Source organism: Urtica dioica, chromosome 7, assembly GCF_054948205.1.
Source record: "Urtica dioica subsp. dioica isolate 48M chromosome 7, U.dioica_male_clone48M_v1_H2, whole genome shotgun sequence".
NCBI classification, from domain to species: Eukaryota; Viridiplantae; Streptophyta; class Magnoliopsida; order Rosales; family Urticaceae; genus Urtica; species Urtica dioica.
Window position 1 is genome coordinate 5,139,166 of NC_142762.1, and position 14,938 is coordinate 5,154,103.

A 14,938-nucleotide genomic window follows, 5' to 3' on the forward strand; every position below is an offset into this window, starting at 1 on the left:
ACCTCTTATGTCTCGAAGTCACTATGTATGAATTGCATCATGCTTACCTTAATCCTGAAATGAGACATGCCATTTCACAGCTTAGTATTCTCATTTGAGAAAGTCGGAGTTCGGACTCACTATGTGATTCCGAACAGGGCCTATTGGTGAAGTACTAAGTTGTGAGAATGTCATGAGTAACTTTGTGAAGTTCTCATAGATATGGAATTCATGTACAAGATTGCTGAAATGCAATGTATGTCACCTCATGCTTTGTTCCTTGGAGTGTGAATAAATGAACTGGCCAGTGTCCAAATTGAGTCCTGACTCTTTTGGATGAAACAATGTGACTTGTTAGCTCCTCGTCAATACATTGATTCTAAATTATTCACAAGCGACAAAGGAGTTGATGAAATAACAGCTAGAAGGGTTAAATGGTAATTTAGTAAATCTCGACTAGCTGATGACATTCATGAAGGGTAAACATAGATAATATTCAGTGGATCCACTCATCATAATTAGGTCGAATTCTTGAGTAGAAAATAAATTCATTTGAACCGAGAGATTTTTCAGTGTCAGCTCATTAGTGGAGTCAGTTGGCATTTAGCTAAACTTGGAAAAGGTTTGTGAACTTTTGAGTCCAAGTGTTTAGCTCAAGCTTTGTTCATTTGGGTCCATGAGGTCACTGTCACGAATCACATCAATAGGAATAGTTAAACTGGAAGCTAAGTCAAAATGAGAAAGAAAATAGTCAAAAGGGTATTTTTGTCTTTTGAGACAAAGGATGAAATGAATGTCAATAATTTTTTTGATGACTTAATGTCACTCGGCCATGACTTGATCATTGGGCCTCATGAATTAATTTCATTTCATAAGAGTTTTATTGAAAATTCTTAATGGGCCTTTCTCATGTTGTCATGAACAAATGAAGAAGCTTCTAGAAGCTCCTTCTAGAGAAACTTGGGCGCCTACCCTATAGAGAAATATGAGAGTTTATTTTGTGCATAAATGTATTTAGATACTTGCCAAAAGAAAAAGAGGAAACAAATTTCCCACACATGCTTGTAGGGAATCGACCAAGTTGAGAAAAAGGAAGGCAAGGAACAAAAATGGAAACAAATCCAAGCCTTCTAGAAGTCATCCTTGACCGAGTATCTCAAAGGGAAAAAGAGGAAATTGGCTCATGAATATGTGATATTCTATAGAAGAGGAAACTACCTTATTGAAGGTGAGACCTCTCCTATAAATAGGAGCCTCATTTCCTCACATTTCATTCATCCAAGTTTAAGAGATTTGAGAGACTCTCTCTCTAGAACTTTGGCCGAAACTCCTCTCTCTCTCTCTAGTTTATTTTCGATTTTTCTTGTTTTGGCACCTAGGTCCTCACTCGACCTAGTGTTTAGCTCTGCGACTTCAAGACTCGTTCTTAAGTCGTAGTGTTTAAAAGTGCCCATTCACTAATTCCTTTATTTCGAGTGATTTAGTGATAGAAACTTTCGTGGTTGCTCAAGGTGCCAAGGAAAGAAAGAGAAACATGCTGCGTGGGGAGACGAGCGTTGCAAACTTTCCAAAAGCTTCTTCAAAGTTCAAGCTTCAAGAAAGGTTAGTAAACTTCTAGCTCATATTAGTTTTTAATTACATGTACTTGCTCTTTGTCTAGGTTAGTAAAAACTGTTTTTACTTGTAAAGAAATTTTTTAAAATTCCGCCGCTTCTCGAAGCGTTTAATCTTTTTCTTAAACCCTAGATCGATTCCAACATTTCGGCTAAGAGGAGTCAAGGGAGAAGCAAATAAAAGAGGAAACAAATCCAAGGACTTGCTTGGCAAGTCATGGCCGTGTGACTCTATGAAGGAAAAGGGAAATTGGCTCATAAATATGTGATATTCTATAGATGAGGAAACTACCTTATTGAAGGTGAGACCTCTCCTATAAATAGGATCCTCATTCCACACTTTTCATTCATCCAAAGTTTTAGAGATTGAGAGCTTCTCTCTCTAGACATGGCCGTCCCTCTCCTCTCTCTCTTTATTCAATTTTTGTTTTTGTTATTGGCACCTAGGTCCTCATTTGACCTAGTGTTTAGCTCTTCGACTTTAAGACTCGTTCTTAAGTCGTAGTGTTTAAAAGTGCCCACACACTAATTCGTTTTTCTCTCGAGTGATTTAGTGATAGAAACTTTCGTGGTTGCTCGAGTTGCCGAGGAAGGAAGAGAGACGTACTGCGAGGGGAGACGAACGTTGCAACCTTTTCCAAAAGCTTCTCAACGTTCAAGCTTCTAAAAAGGTTAGTAATCTTTAATGCTCATATTAGTTTTTATTTACATGTGCTTGCTCTTTGTCTAGGTTAGTAAAAACGTTTTACTAGTTAAAAGAAATTTTTTAAAATTCCGCAGCTTACCGAAGCATTAAACTTTTTCTTAAACCCTAGATCGATTCCAACAAATGGTATCAGAGCTATGGTCAAAGATATGTACATGTATTTAAATTATGAGCTTGAAAATCGTTTTCGAAAGTTTACTAATTTTGTGACAAGTTAGAATTGTTTTCTTATATTTTTTTTTTAATTTATTGCTATTGCCTTTAAATTAAAAATCATGTTGATTTTCTATGAGTATGAGATGATATTAAAACACATTAGAATTAGTTCTAAAAGTTTTTTATTTTTTATATTGAAAAACTAGTTTTCTTGTCTTACTAGTTTCTTATTTTTACTTGAATCGTTTTATGCTTGTTGTTATTTCTTTTATACCATGTTATTACTTTTCTAATTAAACACAAGTAAAAGCTTTAACAACTTCCTAAAACGTTCCGTTACACTCGATTTTTTTTTCGCACCTAAAAGGCCGAACTTTAATTATTTCTTTTTCTTCGAGATGGAGTAAAACCCGCAGTTAAAGTGGTATAACTCTAGTCTCAGGAATCGAAATTTAATGATTCTTGAATCAAATTAAAGCCCTGTCTGTCCTCTTTCCAATTCCACTGGTTTTGGGTGAAAAGAACATCGGAGCCGCTAGTTATGGCGATTTTACTCCGAGGTGCGCGGCTGTTCCGAAAGTCCAGTTTTTTAGAAATCTGGATTTTCAGCCCCACTACCATGAGTTATAGAAGTCTAATGAGAAAATTTTCTTGAGCAAAAATGTTTTTCATAAGATTATAAACATGATGTGTAAGATTAAAATGTTTTGATTTTTGAAAGTTTAATTGAAATTGAATTTTACAAGACTAGTTTTAATCTTGAAAAACCGTTTTCGTTTTCAAACTTGAAAATATTTTGTCATCCAAATCAAATAAGTTTTCAAAATGTTTTCAAAACTATATCTATATCACATATGTTCAAAATCTATATGCTCTTGAAAATTTGAGTGGGAGGTCTCCTTGTAGACAAGACGAAAAATAAAAAGATGTGTAATCTCAAACTTTCAAGTGTTCGAGTGAGTTGAAGTTCACACTTCCCTCATGCACTTTCTCGAAATAGAATATAGGAAAAGATCCAAGTATGTCCCTTGTGCCTTTATGCACTAACACTGCTCTGAATATGAAGATCTAGGATTCTTTTCAAGTTGTCCGTTCTGTCGCTCTGTAACTAGAAAATCCGTTTCCGAACTTATAAGAGTCGATGTACCAACTCCAAAAACTAAGTGGGAGGGTTATATCTGTTGTTTGTAACCCACGATCCCCAACACTAATGAAAAGTGCAATTGTCGCTAGACTAAGAGTCACTCTTGTGGCCCTCTCTTAAATGCGAGTACTCAAGGGCGCTTTGCACTGATCATTGCTCAATGAGCTAAGTCCGAAAGTGAGACAATGAGACAAGACCTCCCCTCGGTGGATTGTTTTTCAAAATCGATCTTTTGGACTAAGTAGTTGGTTACACACTTAGACTCAATCCCTAGTAATCCTCCCTCGAGGCTCTGCGAAAGGATGTGAGTGATCAAACCAATTTAAAAGGTGGCTGGTCAAAAATGGTGTATTGACTTCTTGGCTAAGCATTAATGATGTGTCATTTACTTATAAATGGAGATTTTTTGTGGCCTTCCCTCGAGGGAGTAAATTATCGTTTGGTTTATAACACCTTTGGATTTTATCAAATGTTTAAAAACTTAAATCCTAAACCAAAAGACTAATCATAAACTTGTTTCAACTTCATTCAGCAACATGTCTCTCCACCTTCTCTCAATGATCCTTTCCTCAAACAAACTCAAAAACGAACACTACGTAGATTCGTAACATAACCTCGACATCGTCCTTACCATTAACAAGCACAAATGGGTACTCACCACCCCTTGTCCTCTGACGAATGATGATTCGACTCAAGAGGGCAAAGGCGTCAAGCAAGGCAACAAGCAGTCCGACAGTTTATGAACTGTCATATGAAGGCTAGGACTCCTGTTGGAGACTTTATGAAACTGATCATTAGTTTTCTGGAAATCCTAGGATCTGAGATTGATGGGAAGAATGTCATAGATATGATCTTAGAAACTCTCCCCCCATCTCTTGATACCTCCAAGATGAACTACTCCATAAACAAGCTAGAGTACACTGTTACCAAGCTTATGAAGGAACTTCACACTGCTGTAGGACTCACTAAGAGAAAGAGGAATCAAAGAGAGGCACATGCTACTGAGCAAAAAGCCTCCGCCTCTGGAACTGAGAGGAGACCTCACAAGGCCGATAAAAAGAAATGTCCTGCCTATCTCAAAGCAAAGGAACATAATATTGTACTAGTTACCGAAGCATGCTTAGTAGCTGATAATGTATCAACGTGGATTCTTGACTCCGCTGCTACTAACCATATTTGTTGTTCCTTGAATCGTTTCAAGAAACCAAAAGCTTAGAGGAAGGTGACTTCTGTTTCAAATGGGGTGATGGGAGCCTGGTGTCTGCAAAGGCAGTGTCAACTCTTTAGTGGAGTCAGTTGACATTAAACTAAACTTGGAAAAGGTTTGTGAACTTTTGAGTCCAAGTGTTTAGCTCAAGCTTTGTTCATTTGGATCCATGAGATCACTGTCACGGATCACATCGAGTAGGAATAGTTAAACTAGAAGCTAAGTCAAAATAAGAACAAGACAAGTTTGTGAAAATTGTCAAAAGGGTATTTTTTTCTTTTTAGACATATGATGAAATGAATGTCAATAAATTTTTTTGACATGGTCATTTGATGACATGCATCACTCGGCCAAAATTGGATTTATTGGGCCTTGTGGATTAATTTCACTTCATAAGAATTTTATTGAAAATTTTAATGGGCCTTTTTCATGTTGTCATGAATAATTGGAAAAACTTCTAGAAGGCCTTTCTAGAACATGTTGGGCCCCTACTACCCAAGAGAAAGAGAGAATATTTTGTGCATGAATGTATCAAGATACTTGCCAAAAGAAAAAGAGGAAATAAATTTCCTATGCATGGCAATAGGAATTTCGGCCAAGAGGAGTCAAGGGAGAAGCAAATAAAAGAGGAAACAAATCCAAGGACTTGCTTGGCAAGTCTTGGCCGTGTAACTCTATGAAGGAAAAGGGAAATTGGCTCATGAATATGTGATATTCTATAGAAGAGGAAACTACCTTATTGAAGGTGAGACCTCTCCTATAAATAAGAGCCTCATTCCACACATTTCATTCATCCAAAGTTTTAGAGATTGAGAGCTTCTCTCTCTAGACTTGGCCGCCCCTCTCCCCTATCTCTCTATTCAGTTTCATTTTTGGTTTTGGCACTTAGGTCCTCATTTGACCTAGTGTTTAGCTCTTCGACTTCAAGACTTGTTCTTAAATCGTAGTGTTTAAAAGTGCCCAAACACTAATTCCTTTTTCTCTCGAGTGATTTAGTGATACAAACTTTCGTGGTTTCTCGAGTTGCCGAGGAAGGAAGAGAGACGTGCTGCGAGGGTAGATGAACGTTGCAACCTTTTCCAAAAGCTTCTCAACGTTCAAGCTTCTAAAAAGGTTAATAATCTTTAATGCTCATATTAGTTTTTATTTACATGTGCTTGCTCTTTGTCTAGGTTAGTAAAAACGTTTTACTAGTTATTAAAAGAATATTTTTAAAATTCCGCCGCTTACCGAAGCGTTAAACTTTTTCTTAAACCCTAGATCGATTCCAACAAGTGGTCCCTGTGAAAACTGAGGTCCCCACTTACCGAGTCGACACTTTCGACGAGAAAGAAAACAATGAGGCCTTGGGCCTAGAACTAGATCTAATCAACGAAAAAAGATTCGAGGCTCTCACCCGACTCGCCGCGCAAAAGCGAAAGGTCAGGAAATACTACAACACCAAAGTCAAGAGGCGAATCTTTCCCGTCGGCAGCCTCGTACTCAGGCGCGTGTTCCAAAACACCCAAGTACAAGGCACCGGAGTCCTGGGTCCGAATTGGGAAGGATTGTATAGAGTTTGCTGTTGTCAATGGTGCCCACAAGAAGAGTTGTAGTCTTTATTTTGTTCATTTGATGTAATAAAATCTCACGAAGAATCTTGCTTGTAATTGCTTATTCATTAATAAAAAGTTTAAACCTTCATTCATTCTTCCTTGTCTGTTTGAAGCTTGATGATAAAACATTAGTCTGTAGTCCATAAACAAACTGAACAACTTACAAAGAGACAAATGTAGATTTGCATGAACAAACTCTTCGTAGTTTGCTTAAAATGATATATTCGCAATCAAAGGGTCAAAGGACTATTGACCTTAGTACGATTGTTAGGAGAATCTATGATGTCTGGTTATGGGGCATTGACAGTAAGAGACTCTATAGTTCTTCTAGGTATCTTCCGATGGTATTGAATAGACCAGTACACTTCTAGAGACAAAATAATAAAAAACCATTTAACCTCCTATGTCTCGAAGTCACTACGTATGAATTGCATCATGCTTACCTTCATCCTGAAATGAGACATGTCATTTCATAGCTTACGTATTCTCATTTGAGAAAGTCAGAGTTCGGACTTACTATGTGATTCCGAACAAGACCTATTGGTGAAGTACTAAGTTATGAAGCTGTCATGAGTAACTTTGTGACGTTCTCATAGATATGGAATTCATGTACATGATTGCTGAAATGCAATGTATATCACCTCATGCTTTGTTCCTTGGAATGTGAATAAATGAACTGACCAGTGTCCAAATTGAGTCTTGACTCTTTTGGATGAAACAATGTGACTTGTTAGCTCCTCATCGACACATTGTTTCTGACTTATTCACAAGCAACAAAGGAGTTGAGGAAATAACAGCTAGAATGGTAAAATGGTAATTTTGTAAATCCCGACTAGCTGCTGATATTCATAAAGGGTAAACATAGATAATATTTAGGGGATCCGCTCATCATAATTTGGTTGAATTCTTGAGTAGAAAATAAATTCATTTGAACTGAGAGATTTTTAGTGTCAACTCTTTAGTGGAGTCAGTTGACATTAAGCTAATCTTGGAAAAGGTTGTGAACTTTTGAGTCCTAGTATTTAGCTCAAGCTTGGTTCATTTGGCTCCACGAGGTCACTGTCACAAATCACATCGAGTAGGAATAGTTAAACTAAAAGCTAAGTCAAAATAAGAACGAGACAAGTTTTACGTAAAATTGTCAAAAGGGTAATTTTGTCTTTTTGGACATGGCATGAAATGAATGTCAATAAATTTTTGACATGGTCATATGATGACTTAAATTACTCGGCCATGATGTGTTCATTGGGCCTTGTGAATTAATTTCATTTCAAATAATTTTACTTGAAAATTCTTAATGGATTTTTCTTTATGTTGTCATGAACAAGTAAAGAAAAATCTAGAAAGCCTTTCTAGAAGCCTTTTGCCCGTCCAACCCAAGGGAATGGGAGACTAAAATTCGTGCAGCCCTAGTGTGAAAGAGAAATTATTTTGTGCATTAATGTATGAAGATACTTGCCAAAAGAAAAAGAGGAAACAAATTGTCGGTCATCATGTTTCTACTTCTGGTATGACATCTTGTCTCTTGTGTGCAGACTTTATTTCAGGCAAGTTACAAGGATTGACAGACTGCTTCGCTGGTGACTTAATTATGAGATATTCTCGCTGCTGTCTTCATTGCAAGATATTTGCCTCGCTGCTGTCTTCATTGCAAGATATTTGCCTCGCTGGTGTCTTTACTATGTGATATTCGTTTGAGGCCGGCTAAGGAAACCCGAGATTCACTTCCAGGATTGTAAAGCTACTATAATAGACATGCGCTTCCTTTTAGCAGCCTTGACGCTTTTGATAAAACACTCAGAGCTCTTAGACGTGCAAGACCGGCGGACTAGGAGGCTGTGTGTTTTGTTGATAGCGGTGTATTCTCTCAAACACTATTCCACAAAGATTGAGTGTGTGTGAGAGTTTGGTTTTTGTGTTCACGTGATTGAAGGTTCACGAATAGCTGAAGACTAAAGGTCATCCGAGCCAGGCGGTTGCTCGAAGGGTGGAATTGAGACGCACCTCAAATTCAGGGGGAGTCCCTGACTAGGTGATCACTAGTGGTAATAGTCTCTAGTTTTATTGATTTGTCAATTGTAATCAGATATAAACCTTGTGTGTACTATTGACTACAAGATAGTGAAATCCTTTCCACTGGAAGAGTGCCCCTAGACGTAGGTGTATTTCACCGAACTGGGTAACCATATCGTGTGTATTTTATTTACTGCACTGTTTGTTGTTTATCCGTAATCTATGTTCAAGGAAGTTGTAGGACACATTGTCAACACATTGTGTGAGACATCTTGTCTTTGCGACTAATCAGAATTTCAATTGGTATCAGAGCAGGCACCTAGATCTTTTGGTGGTTTCCTGGATTTTTTCTGATTACCAGATATGGATAGTTCCAGAGAGGGAGGTTCAGTCAATCGCCCTCCAGTACTCGATGGAACCAACTATGGTTACTGGAAAGCCCGCATGAGCGCCTTCATAAAATCCCTTGATAGCAGAACATGGAAAGTTGTGATACACGGGTGGGAAGCTCCTGTTAATGTTGATGACAAAGGAGCCTCTAATGGTCCAAAACCCGAAAAGGACTAGACCCCTGTTGAAGATGAGGCGGCTCTGGGTAACTCTCGTGCACTTAATGCTATCTTTAACGGAGTCGATAAAAATGTTTTCAAGCTGATAAACACCTGCACTAGTGCCAAAGAGGCCTGGGAAATCCTTGCTGTTGCCTATGAGGGAACCACAAAGGTCCGTGAGCAGAAGCTACAATATCTCACAACCAACTCTGAAGCCCTCACTATGCTTGAAGATGAATCAGTTGCTAATTTTAACGTTCGCATCCGAGACCTTGCCAATGAATCCTACTCTCTCGGGAAACCCATGACCGATGAAGATCTTGTTCGAAAAACCCTGAGAGCTTTAAGCCCAAGATTCAAAATGAAGATCACGGCCATTGAAGAAGTCAATGACCTAAATACGCTGAAGTTTGACGAACTCATGGGATCCCTCATGACTTTTGAGCTTTCTCTGCCCAAGATGGAGAAGAAACACAAAGGTATGGCCCTCAAAAGCTCTATTCATGAACAAAAGGAACAGGTATACTCGGATTCTGACAATGATATTGACGATACTATAGCTATGCTGGCAAAAAATTATAGCAGGGTTATGAAGAGACTCAACCAGATGAATGGGAAAAATGTCTCGCAAGATGTCAAGGACATTTTCCAACAAAGATTCCAGAAGAATATTAACCCTCACAGAAATGGTAAAAGTGGTGAACGCTCCGGAAAAGGGAAAGGTGTTCAGTATCATGAATGTGAAGGTTTCAGACACATTCAGAAGGAGTGTCCCAACTTCCTCAAGAAACAGAAAAAGGGGTACAACGCTACTTTATCGGATGAAGAAGATGAAGATAGCGACTCCGATCAGATAAGTAACTTTGTGGCCTTTACTGCTTCTATCCATACACATGAATCTACTAATGAATTTGGTGAATGCTCCCATAAATTTGTTCTAGAGGAAGAACTATCTGACAACGCCATGAATGATGCATACAATACTCTGCACACCAAATGGGTTGAGGAATCCAGATTCTCGACAAACAGAGTGCTCTTATCCTCACTCTAACCGAAGACAAGGCAAGGCTTCTAGAGACCATTGTAGATCTGAAGAAGGAAGTCAGTCGGCTGAATGGAGAACTTGATCAGATGACTAAATCTGTCAGGATGCTGAACTCCGGGACTGACAGTCTTGACAAAATCCTCACTATTGGGAAACCTGCAAAGAACATGAAGGGATTTGGATATACTCACGGTGCTTCATCATCCCACACCACTTTTGTACCCCAACAGCAGGCTAGCCAGATGTCGAGAAACATCCCTCAACCATCTTGGGTTTTTGTGTTCACGTGATTGAAGGTTCACGAACAGCTGAAGACTAAAGGTCATCCGAGCCAGGCGGTTGCTCGAAGGGTGAAATTGAGACGGAGCTCAAATTCAGGGGGAGTCCCTGACTAGGTGATCACTGGTGGTAATAGTCTCTAGGTTTTATTGATTTGTCGATTGTAATCAGATATCACTACCAGAAATATGGGATACAACTACAGTTTTTTTTATTTTTTAACTCCAGTTTAGCCTTTTAATGGAGTCTTTGAATACAGACTACGGTCACCTTTTTTTAGGTCTATATTAGACTCCAGTCGAATATAAAGCTGTAGATAATGGTCTATTTTTCTCTACAGCTAATATAAAAAAGTAGTGGTAATACTCAAAAAATTAAAAATGATCAAAATTTCATCATTTTAAAACGGAGGGAAATTTCCCACAAAATTTTGGCAAATTTACACTACAGTCACAAGTTAAAAAGGAGTTGTAATACTTAAAATATAAAAAATTAACAAAATTTTACTATTTGAGTGTGGGTGGGAAATTTCCCACAAAAAATTTGTTTGAGCGGTAGATGAAAATGGATTAAAATTGACTATGTATAATTCTTTTTTTTGAAACGCAAATTGACTATGTATAAGAAAATACACTTTCTCTCTTTCATCTTGTATATCTCATCTTTCTCTATGTCTGAAACACCATCCTCGTCTCTATATCTCCGTACTTGTTTCCCGTCGCTACACTCTCTCTCGCTCGAGACATTTTTTTCTGAAAGATTCAAAACTAATTTCTTTCCTCTCGCTACTTCTTCACAGAAGTCCATCCCCGACTCAGGGAGGTAAGCTTATCGCATTCTCGCACTTCTTCTTCTCTCTCACTTCTATAATCTCGTTTCAAATTCAATGTTCCATCGAAATCCAATTTGATTTGTCACCAATTTTGCATTCTCTGCTTTAGTCTTTGAAGAAATCCGAATTTGAATATTAGGTTTTGCGGCGAGCAAGATAAATGGATCGGACCCACTTGCCATTTTGAGAGGGTCTCGAGGCTCAGGGTCTAGTATGTCAGGCTATGGCGTTGTTGATATGTCAGGCTATGGCGTCGAAGATTCTTGGCCAGCCTTAACGCTGCGATTGGATCGCCTCTGGTAAATTCCCAACTTCATTTTTATGCCTTAACGCTACACCGGCCACTCAGACAAATTATGCTGCTAAGAGCTCTCAGTCAGGATTTATTCCTAAAGTCTCTCAGCAAACTTCAATGTTTGTTCCACAGCCACTGGCACATCATCTGCCTAAGGTATTTCGGCTTAATTCTGTTCTGTAGGGTATTTTATCCCTGTACAAGTTAAAAAGATCTGCATATTTGTGCTACCATTATTCTGATATTTTAGTTTTATAATTTGGTTTTGTACTTTGTTGTAATCCTTTCCAATTTCAAGAAAAAGATGCTGTCATGTTTCATTGTTTTCACTCACAGAATGTTGTAGATATCATGTAATAGGAAACGACATTGTGAAGAACCAGTGAGTTTGATTTTTCTTACTTTTCGAACCTGGCATTTCTAGGCAAACCCAGATTCCGACCAGAGCATCTCCGGTAACTAATCAAATCGTTCCACGACAATATACACTCTTAATCTTGTAGAATTTTTTCTCCGAGTAATAATTTCGGTGGTCACTTTGCAGATGAAGAAGAGTTGGGCAACGATTGTGTTTCACTCGTCGCTTCTGTTCATAGAAAGGTACACATTATCTCTCTAATTTTACTATCTCACTGTTTCGGATTATCGGAGTTTTAATGGCTGATCTTTTCACAGCAAGGGTCGGAAATTCTGTCGCGTTTTGAACTACTCAAAGGTACTTGATTCTTCTGTTCTTTATAAAACTATTATATTTGTGTATTGCTCGCTGTGTTAACGCTATTCAGAATTGGTTCTCTTCGTTCTCAGGAAATCGCGAGGTTGGAAATGAAGCCAGTGGTCTATCCCATACGGTAGTCGATTCTCGTGTGTGTGTGTGTTTTACCCCTCCTTTTGTGTATAATTTGGGAATTTATTCATGGCTTTGGTTGCAATTAGAACCAAATAATTCCGATTCGCGAAGATGATGTTGAGATTCCCGATTTCTTTGACGATGACGTGATATCAGAAGATGAGGTAATCTATACTTATTTTTTTCAATATTTTTTTTTCCTTTATTGTATATGAAACCCCAATGTTGTGTGTGTATCTTTTTGAAAGGGGAAGAATGTGCAGTCAAAGATTTCAAGTCCAGACCAACCCCAAAGAATTTCGAAAAACGCCAGGCTTGATTTTGGAGCTGGTGGACAAGACTTTTTGAACTCATGGTCTTTTGCGAGTAAAGAAGCCGAGGCTCTTGCACATTTGAGCAAACAAGCTTCATCCCATTTGAAACAAAAGAAATCTTCTAAAGGTAATTTCTTTGGGTTTTTATGTCTTGGTTTTTGGTTCCATCGTAATTCCAAATAATTATCGCCTTCAGTGATTCCGTTTGTTTTCTATATATGTACAGTTGATATTTCCGGACTCGGTTTCTACATTTTCTAATTGGGAAATGGTACATGGCTAGAATAGAATGATATTGTGTCATGTATTGTAAATCAGAATTGCTAAATTTTACTCTTAGACACTCTATGCCAAAGTTTTAGCCTTGTCGTGACAGCCCGGATTCAGATTTTTTATTTATAACGCGACTGAGTCAACCATACTTTTTCTTAACCTTGACTGTTAGGCTTACGATAAAACCCAGAGCTGAGCTTCTCGAGGACATTCAGAATGACGAGTCCCGAAGTGGAATTAGAAACCCGTAAGCATGAATGTAACGAGCAGCCAAAATCGATCGCCGAACTTTTAGATGGCCTTCAGGATAGCACTAATCTTCCTCTCGAACTTTTTGATCCTCTTTACAGATCAGAAGTAAAAGAGGAAAACGGGTAATAAAGAGCAGAGAAGTATCCCCTGATGATGTGGATTGCTGTGAGCCATCTAGTGACAGCGAGGTTATTGATTTTGAAATCCGAGTTAAACATTTTCTAACTGAATTTCATCATTTAGGTTATATTCTTATCAATGCTCTCATGCAGATGAGTGATAATGAGATTGAGCTTGCCGTCCCTGATGCTAAAAGAAAAACTATCGTAGACCAGTTCCATGAAGCTTTTGGTGATACTTTCTCGAATGAGAATATGAGAAGTAATCACAATGTGTCTAAAGCACTGAGGTCAGTAGTGTTTACTGTTATAAACACGATTGAGAAGGACAAAATAGGTGCGACAATAACTCTTGGTGCTTAAATATTCTCGGATTTTGCAGAGGTGGATTGTATTGGAGACTGCAACAGGTTATGCAGATGGAAAAGGAACGAGAAACAGATTTTTTGGAGAAGAAAGGGGATGAAGCATTACAAAGTATATACATATATATATATATATATATATATATATATATATCTCATCAGTTACAGAATTTAACACTTTATTTAACACTTTCTATTCCCAAAACATTTTCCCTCAGTTACGGAAATTAACTTGCATAAATTTGAAAAACAAAAATTGTGCATTGGTCTAATGCAAGTATATAATTGTTTTGTCTATATTTAAAATATGTGACAGAGGAACAAAGCTGCATTTATGTCAAGCTTCTGTCGAGACACTTGGAAGCGAAGCTGACAGTTTGTCATTGCTTCAACAGTGATAACTTTGAGGTATTTTTTAGCCATGGAAATCATTAGTTCAATTTGATTAGGAAATTTCCTAATTAGCTATTTTCATGGCCATGCATTTTGGTTTGACTTTAGGTTCTATATTTTGTTTCTGCAGGGCCTCCAAGAATTAGATCCTCTAAATCAGCTGGAGAATCAAGGATCAAGAAAAAAAATCATTTTCAATCAGAGAATCTCTGCTGATGTGGAACTGGAAGTTGGAAATTGCATATGGATTCACCCACCATGGTACGATTATCATACTATAAATTTGTGTTGACTTTGCAATCAAGTGAAATGATCTATATGGTCCTTAGCTTGGTTGTGTTCCAAGTAACTGTTTAAAAATCAAATAATGTCAATTTCTATGGTGAAATTGTACGACAGGAAGGAAGTTAAAGTACGCAATGACGAGAGCATAATTTTGGCAGCTTATTTTTCTAATTTCTAGCCGATGAGTTCGGATCTTTCTGTATATAACATCTGCCACTTGTGATTAAACTAATTTGAGGTAAGATCGCAGAAAGAAAAAAAAAATATTTGATTTCTAGAATATCACATAGGCCTTAATTTTCATGAGATATTATATTAGTAAGATGTACGGCAAAGGAGCTGTAAGTGGATTCTCGCCAGTTATTCACGAGTTTCTGAGGTAATTTTCTCCTCTTCTAATCGTGAATTAGGGCTTCCTTTTGATTCCGCTTGATTTCGGAAATTGAATGGTTTGAGGATAAATTTGATGGAGATGTTTATGATTCACGTCGTTCTTGTTTCTCGCGTTCCTTTGTTTGGTTTGATTGTGATTCTCTTGAGTTAGGTTTCATGAATTTGGGGTTTTTGTGGGTAAAGGGTTCTTGATTATTGGTGCTGAATTGATGCTTGATTTGTGATGATCGTTGAATTTTTCAGAATCTTTGTATGATATATCCACTGCCAATATTATTT

General features: G+C 37.8%; 1 pseudogene across 1 annotated transcript; it reads left to right on the top strand.

The window, feature by feature from the left end:
* Nucleotides 1–11,744: 11,744 nt before the first annotated feature.
* Nucleotides 11,745–14,563, top strand: LOC149390156 (uncharacterized; annotated as a pseudogene). Its single transcript, XR_016300160.1, has 11 exons — nt 11,745–11,870; nt 11,960–12,015; nt 12,091–12,130; nt 12,352–12,429; nt 12,514–12,706; nt 13,043–13,292; nt 13,377–13,513; nt 13,606–13,700; nt 13,905–13,996; nt 14,112–14,242; nt 14,381–14,563. The product of XR_016300160.1 is annotated as an uncharacterized LOC149390156 (transcript).
* The last annotated feature ends 375 nt before the right edge of the window (nt 14,564–14,938 follow it).